The sequence below is a fragment of the Rana temporaria genome, chromosome 3, assembly GCF_905171775.1.
Source record: "Rana temporaria chromosome 3, aRanTem1.1, whole genome shotgun sequence".
Lineage (NCBI taxonomy): Eukaryota > Metazoa > Chordata > Amphibia > Anura > Ranidae > Rana > Rana temporaria.
Window position 1 is genome coordinate 42,325,776 of NC_053491.1, and position 8,489 is coordinate 42,334,264.

Here is an 8,489-nt window from a genome sequence, read left to right on the forward strand (position 1 = left end):
TCAGTCGGTGACACGCTGTCACATATTGGGCAGCTATCTTCGCCATTGGCTCCTCTTCTCCCAGTAGAATTTGGAGTTTCCTCTTCTCTTCTGCAGAGTTGAAGTCCGGGATGAGAGCGGAGAGTCTCTGGAAGTGAGTGTCCCTCACTGATGAGTACTTAGGGCAATGTAACAGGAAGTGTTCCTCATCCTCCGGGACCCCCTGGTCACATTGCTGGCACAGTCTCCTCTCCCTGGGCTTGTAGGTCTGTCTGTGCCGCCCTAATTCCATTTCCAGGCTGTGGGCGCTCAGTCTGTACAGGCTCATTGTCTGTCTTTCTTTGGGGTCTTGTAGCACCTCCAGGTACGGGGCCAGTTTGTATTCTCTCTGCAGTGACTGGTAAATTGTTAGTTTTTTGGAGTTTTTTATTTCGTGTCTCCATTCTCCAACATGTTTTTCTTTGGAGTTATAAGTTATGATTTTTATTTGAGATTTTGTCAGGCCGAATTGTTGAGAGTTTTGGGGAGACAATGTGTTGATGAGTTGTTGCAGGCCACACGGCTTGGACTGGTTCTTGCTGTCCAGTAAGGCTTGATGGTGGTAGGAGTTGGGACTGCTGTTTTGTAGGTGGTCCCAGTATGATAGCGCCCTCTTCTGTACTGCGAGGAGTAAGGGAAATCTGCCCAACTCGGACCGGCAAGCACTGTTGGAGGTGCTCCGATGGACTTGGAGGATGTGCTTGCAAAATTCCAGATGGAATATTTCTGTTGGGCTGGGGTCCCATTTGGATTGGTCTGGGTAGGTGACAGGACCCCAAACTTCACTGCCATAAAGAAGGATTGGGGCGATGACGCTATCAAATATTCTGAGCCAGACTCTCACGGGTGGTTTTAGGTGGTACAGCCGTCTCCTGATGGCATAGTAGGCTCTGCATGCCTTGTCTTTTAGTGCCTCTATGGCTGGCTTGAAGCTTCCTGATTGGGTAATGTCTAGGCCGAGGTATGTGTAGCTGTTAGTTTCATCCACAGTGCGGTTGTTTATTGTGAAGGAAGGGCTCTTTGTTTGTTTTGTATTTTTCTTTTGGAACACCATGGTTTTTGTTTTGCCCGAGTTGATTGGTAGTGCCCATGTGGCGCTGTATTTCTCCAGAACTTCCAGGCTGTCTTGAAGGCCTTTCTCTGTTGGTGACAGAAGTAGGAGGTCATCTGCATACAATAGGAACTTCACCTCGGTGTCATGTAGAGTCAGTCCTGGTGCTGGGGAGGATTCTAGAGCGGCCGCCAGTTCATTGATGTAGATGTTAAAGAGGGTTGGACTTAGGCTGCAGCCCTGTCTGACTCCTCTGGCCTGTCGGAAGTGTTCAGTTCTTTTCCCATTCACCTTTACGCTGCAGCTGTTCTCAGTGTATGAACTCTTGATGACGTCGTATGTTTTCCCTCCTATTCCGCTCTCCAATAGTTTGAGGAACAGGCCTGGGTGCCACACTGAATCAAATGCCTTCTTAAAGTCCACAAAGCAGGCGAATATCTTCCCATGTTTTGTATGGTGGACATGGTTCTTGATGAGGCTGTGCAGGGTGTAGATGTGGTCTGTAGTGCGATGGTTTGGCATGAACCCCGCCTGACTTCTGCTGAGGACATTGTGTTGTCAGGAAGTTGAGGATCCGTTTGTTGAGGATACTGTTGAATAGTTTCCCTAGTGTGCTGCTGACACATATCCCCCTGTAGTTGGATGGATCATACTGGTCTCCACTTTTATGGATGGGTGTTATGAGGCCTTGGTTCCATACTGTAGGGTAGTAACCAGCACTCAGGACCAGATTGAACAGTTTACACATTGCAGCGTGTACCTCTGGGGAGCCGTGTTTAATCATCTCTGGCAGGATTCCATCCATCCCACTGGATTTTTTGGTTTGCAGGTTTTGGATTTTCTCCCCAATTTCTTGTGGTGTAATCAGTACATCTAGGGGGTTCTGAAAGTCCTTCATTTTTTCCTCCATGTCATTTAGTCTTTTGATGATGTCTTTTTGTTCTACAGTTAGAGCCTCCTCTGGAATATTTTTGTAGAGGTCCTTAAAGTAGTTGAGCCAGATGTCGCCATTTTGGATGTGGAGGTTGTTTTTCCTGGGTGCTGAGCCAATATTCTTCCATGTTTCCCAGAAAGAATTTTCCTGAAGTGCCTCTTCCAGCTGTTGCAGGTTTTTGGAGATGAGGTCTTGCTTTTTCTTTTTGAGGGTTTGTTTGTACTTTTTCTGTAGGGTGCTATAGGCTATCCTTAGGTCAGCGTTGTCAGGGTCTCTGTGTTTGTTATTGGAGACGGTCCGTAAGGTGTTCCTTAATGCTTTGCATTCTTTGTCGAACCATTTATTGGGTTGTTTGTTGGATGGTTTCCTGTAGTTGGTTTTTCTCAACTGGGCTGTTTCTGCAATGGTGTGTAGTATTTTATGGAAGTACTTGGCTGCCTGGTTCACACCTGGTGGGCTTATCTCATAGGTGGTGTTTTGGAAGTTTTCAAGCTGTTTTTTAATGTCGGGTCTGTCGGTTACCTCTCTGTATTTTGTGGTAGACTGTTTGGACCATTTAAATGATGGTGGCAGGTTGCGGAGAGACGCCCGGTGGAGTTTTGGTGATGGTTTGCTAGAAGATTTGATGTATAGCAGTAGTTGGTTGTGGTCTGATAGGTGTGTTTGTGGGGTGACTGTAAAACCATTGATGAGTGTGGGGTTCATATCTGTGATGGCATAGTCTACCACACTGCTGCCTACATGGGAGCTAAATGTGTACCTTCCTAGAGAGTCTCCCTTGGTACGGCCGTTGAGGATGTAGAGGCCCAGACTGCGACACACATTCAGCAATTTTCTTCCGTTTTTGTTGGTTGTACTGTCATAGCTGTTTCTTTGATTCTGTATGGACTTCTGGTCGTAATTTGCATGGCCCAGTATGTATGTGTTGCCATCAGAACTTGTATAGTCCTTTTCCCTTCCTGTCCTGGCATTGAGGTCTCCGCAGATGAGCACTTGTCCCAGGGATTGGAAGTGGATGACCTCATTTTGTAGGATGTCATAGGTGTCTGGTCTGAAATATGGAGACTCTGCTGGGGCAATGTATGCTGCACACAGGTAGATGTCGGACTGGGAGGTGAGGATGGAGCTGCTTATTCTTAGCCAGATGTGGCTCTCTCCTTTTTTGATTGCATTGATGTTCCCATGTAGCTCCTCCTTGTTCCCATGTAGCTCTCTCTCTCTCTCTGCCTGCCTCTCTCTCCCTCTCTCTCTGCCTGCCTGCCTCTCTCTCTCTCTCTCTCTCTCTCTCTCTGCCTCTCTCTCTCTCCACCCCACCTTTATTGTATATTTTCATGTGACAACAAAAACATGTTGTATACTATGCAGGATTGTTTATACTAAATAAAGAAATTATTTACAATAATAAAGTTGAATACATTTGTGTGTTTCATTATGATAATAAACAAAATGTATTTTTTTTCTATTTGATTTGTCTTTTTTTCATATTCATAAACACTGTAAGTTAAGGTGCCTTGTGTTTGAACTTATGAACAGATGATATCATAACAGGATCTACATGTCTCCACTATTTTGGACCGCTCAGTTTTGTCGGCGGACCTGAACGGCCACTCCATGCATGGAGCGTCAGATGTCAGCGGAGACATGTCCGCTGACACCCGACCTGATCTGCTAAAATCAGACTTAAGGGCGATACATCCCGGAGGGCTTTCACACTGAGGTGATGCGCTGGCAGGAGAGAAAAATATCTCCTGCAAGCAGCATCTTTGGATTTAAAAAAATGGGAAACCGCGGCAATACCGCAGAGGCGCATTGCGGGCGGTATTAACCCTTTATCGGCTGCTAGCAGGGGTTAATACCGCACCGCTAGTGGCCGAATCCCGCGGCAATTCCGACTGTATAGCGCCGCTATTTTTAGCGGCGCTATACCGCGCCTCCTGCCCCAGTGTGAAAGCGGCCTAACCATCCTGCTAGCGCAGCGCTCCAGTGTAAAAGCCCCTCGGGCTTTCACACTGGAGTGAATGGGGACAGATTTTTAAGGGCGTATTGCAGGCGCTATTTCTAATGCTATAGCGCCTGCAATACGCTCCAGTGTGAAAAGGGTCTCATGCCGTGAGTGAGTGACTTATATAGCGCAACAAATGCGAACTTAATCGCCTCAAGGCGCTTGCCATCCAGAGTCGTACCGGTCCTTCAGAAGAGGTGGGTCTTTAGTTTTTTCCTAAAGGCCCGATGGTTTTCCTCCAAGCGGATGGTAGTGGGTAGAGCATTCCAGAGCCGAGGTCCTTGGACCGAAAATCTGCGTTCTCCTTTCGATTTGTAGCGGGATTTAGGAATTTGGAGAAGGTTTCGGTTGGTTGATCGGAGCATGCGCTTGGTCACGTATTGTTTTATTTTCTCGCTTAAGTATTGGGGAGCGTTCCCCTGTATACATTTGTGGGTGAGGCAGAGTGTCTTGAATGTCTCCCTGTCTTGTACGGGCAGCCAGCGGAGGGACCTCAAGACCGGGGAGACTGATTCCCACGGCTTTTTACCAGTTACCAGTCTGGCTGCCGTGTTCTGGACGACTTGTAGACGTGAAATCTGGTATTTCGGTAGTCCTAAATAGAGGGAATTTGCGTAGTCGAGTCGTGAGTTGATGATAGTTCCAACCACTACAGCTCTGTCCTCTTCCGGGATGAAGGGGATGAGTCTACGTAGCATGCGGAGCAGATGATGAGAACCGCTGACGACTGATCCTATTTGTGCATCCATCGTCATGTCTGAGTCAAAGATGACTTCGAGACTTTTGACTTTGTTGCTTGGCGCGATGATTTGTCCGAGGATGGTGGGTGGTGTCCATGTGGTCCTAGAAATGGATTTCCTATTTGTGTGAAGGGTGAGTAGTTCTGTTTTGGATCCGTTGAGTTTGAGGGAGCTTTCAGTCATCCAATTGTCGATCAGTGTGAGGCATTTTCCAAGTTCATGAAATTGTTCTTTTTTGTTGGTGATTCGAAGGTAAAGCTGCGTGTCGTCAGCATAAGAGTGGTAGCGCAGGTCCTGTTTGCTGATGATTTTGAGGAGCGGGCGGATGTAGATGTTGAAGAGTACGGGTGAGAGGGGCGATCCTTGCGGGACTCCGCATGTAACGGTCCGTGTTTCTGATGTAAAACCTCCAAGTTTCACGGTCTGAGTGTGATTTCCTAGGAAAGATGCGAACCATGGTAGGGCCGCGTCAGAGACTCCTGCTACTTCTTTGAGTCGTGTGAGCAATATGTTGTGGTCTACCGTGTCGAAGGCTGCGCTAAGGTCCAGCAGCACTAGGAGACAGGCACACACGATCATTTTTCGGCATGTAAAAATGTTTTTAAAAAACCAATCACTATACGCTTATTGCGATGTTTTTTACCAAAAATATGTAGAAGAATACGTATCGGCCCAAACTGAGAAGAAAAATAGTTTTAAAAAACAACAAAAAATTGGGATATTTATTTTTTCAAAATTTTCGCTATTTTTTTTTGTTCATAGCACAAAAAATAAAAACCGCAGAGATGATCAAATACCACCAAAAGAAATCTCTATTTGTGGGAAAAAAAGGGCGTAAATTTGGGTTTGGGAGCCACGTCGCGTGTGACAGTGCTGAAAGCTGAAAATTGGCCTGTAAAAATGCCCGTTATTGAAGTGGTTAAGCTTCCAAGAGATCTGCCACTCCGTTCAGCCACTTACTTTTACTAACTCTTCAGCCCCGTACACATGATCGTACCTTTGTCTGACCAAACTCACATTGGAATTCCGACAGAATTCCATCGGAGTAAAGAGAACATGTTCTCTATCTAAACTCCGATAGAATTTATCGGAAATACTTCGATGGGACACACACACGGTCGGAATTTTGGAGTCCATCTGACTTTTTCCATCGGAAATTCTGATCGTGTGTACGGGGCTTTCATTTGTTCTGCAGTATTTTTTCACATGCATCCAGAAGTGGTTTGACAATTCAGAAATAAAAGAAAAAGATAAACATAAGTTGTTATATTGAGACTTAAGCCTCATACACGCGCGGTTTTCTCGTCAAGAACCAGCAAGAAAACTGCCGGCAGAGTTTTCTTGCCGAGTATACCGAGCGTGTGTACGGGGCTTTCAGGTTTCTTGACAAGAAAACTGCCCAGAATCTAGACGAGAAAAATAGAGAACCTGCTATTTTCCTCGTCGTGATTCTCTGCAGTGTTTTCCTGCCGAGAAACCCGAGAGTGTGTATACTTACCTGTCGCCATGGAATCCCGCGTATGCTCGAAATGACTTAGACGCATGCAGGGCCGGCCTTAGGTGTTCAGGCGCCCTGTGCGAGCTAATCCTGTGGCGCCCCCCCCCCCCATCTTCACCCCTGGTCACCTAAACATACACAAAGAGGAAAAAATATTTGCAATATTTTTAACAGTTTACACCCCTTTACATTACACATCCCCCTGCACCTCTGGACCCCTTTAAATTACACAGCACCCTGCATCACTGGACCCCTTTACATTACACAAACCCCCTCAGTGCAAACTCCTCCCATTCAGTACCTCAGATCAGCTTTTGGCAGCACATGCACAGAAGGTTCCCTCCCCCTCTGTACACATAAACGGGGAGGCGGCTTCACTCGGCTGTGCCTGTGAGACATCAGGTGTTCTGTGACAAGTGCCGAACACTGCTAATCAGGACAGCTCAGCCGCGGCCGTGAGAGGAGGGGGATGGATGGTGCAGCAATGTCACCCCGCTCCCCCCCACTCCTTTGTATCGCGGTATCTCTCTCTGCAGCTCGTATTTGCCACGGTACTGCCTAAAGTCACGTAGTGGTGGCAGTGCTGTCACCACTTAAGTTACGGAGGGGGGGGGGCGCCCCCCAGTGTGTGGCACCCCGGTGCGGCCCGCTCCCCACTTAGTATGGCTCTGGCCGCATGGCGCCCCTGTTGCCCATGGCGCCCTGTGCAGCCGCACAGCTCGCACACCCCAATGACGTCACCACGTTCTTGCCATTCAAAAGAACGGCGGTTCTTTTGAATGGAGAGTCTGTACACTCGGCCGGCAAGAGATACTTGCCAAGAATCGCGTCAGGAAAAGAGAAGTTTTTTTTTTTCTGACGAGATTCTGGCCCGTGTGTACAGGGCTTAATTCACAAACCTTGGTGGAAATCAAGCTAAAGCAAAATTAGGACAGCCAAGAAAGGTGATTGGTTGCATAGGGGAACTGCATCAGTTTTGCTCTGTTCTTTTTTTTTCTCTTATCTCTTTGCAGAATATCAGTCAAGCATGTAATACCGCTAACCTGATCTCTCAGACTGTTCTCATATTTTATAGTTAGTGAATCCAAGGTTCTGGCCCCTTTGGGGTCATTTTTGAACACAGCGGTATTGTTTTCAGGTTGAGTGTAGCCATGGAAACGTTTCAAGCGATTTGGCTCTCCCTGTCTTCATTGTATTTTTAATCATACTAATGTTAACTATATCCTCTAGGGTTCTTCTAAGGCTGTAAAATAGCAATTTCCATACTATTGCCCTGGTGTAAACTCCCAGCCAGATATCCCAACCATGATAATCCTGCCCGAGCATTCACCATGAGGCCTTGTACACACGACCGAGGAACTCGTCGTAAATTAAACATCTTTCTCTCCCCCTTAATCCCCTTTCACTCCCACCCCTCCCTTCCCTCTCCCCCTCCCTTCCCCCTTCCCTCTGCCACCCAATCCTCCCCCCTTTTTTTTCTTCATTCTCCCCCTCTTCCTTTCCCCTCTCCTTTTCTCTCTTTGCCCTCTCCTCCCCCCCCCACTCCCTTATTCACTCTCACTTTCCAACCACACTTCCACTCACCATTTTTCAACATTTTACCCCTGTTTTGGGTACAGTTTGGTTCACTCTTCACACATGCACTGTGCCTCCCCCTCTTTACCAATTACCAATACAGCCATATACTTATAGTAATTTTTTTATATTTAGTTGTTAGGTCCATTCACGCATCCGGCCGCCGCGGGAGATTCTCTCCTCGGTAGCTTGGGCATCTGAGCTGACGGGATTTACGTTTTTAGGTAAGAAGCACAGCCATTATCCCCCAATGTTTACATGTTGAAATATAATGTCTTTGTGTAGGTTGAATTGTATTTTTTACTGTTTGTTTCTTTCTGCAGTCAATGAATGTATTTTGATTAATTTTTAGAAAAACTCTCCTGACGAAGCAACGCCTGTCGGGAAACTAGTTGAGAAGAATCCCTTTCATGACCCATACCTTCACCATGATTCTCCCCAAGGGGTTTATGACTCTCAGTGACCTGTATGGTTTATCACGATACCTTGCATTGTTTTTTATTGTTTATGTTGTTTTGATGTCCTTTTATCTTGTTTGATACCATGTCAATAAATGTATAAACTTAGATGGGAATTGTGATTTCCACATTTGGCTTTCTAGAATCAGATCTTATGGACAGGTCTTTAGCTGGACGTAAACAGGGCGAATTTCTTCCTGATGAACCAGCCAA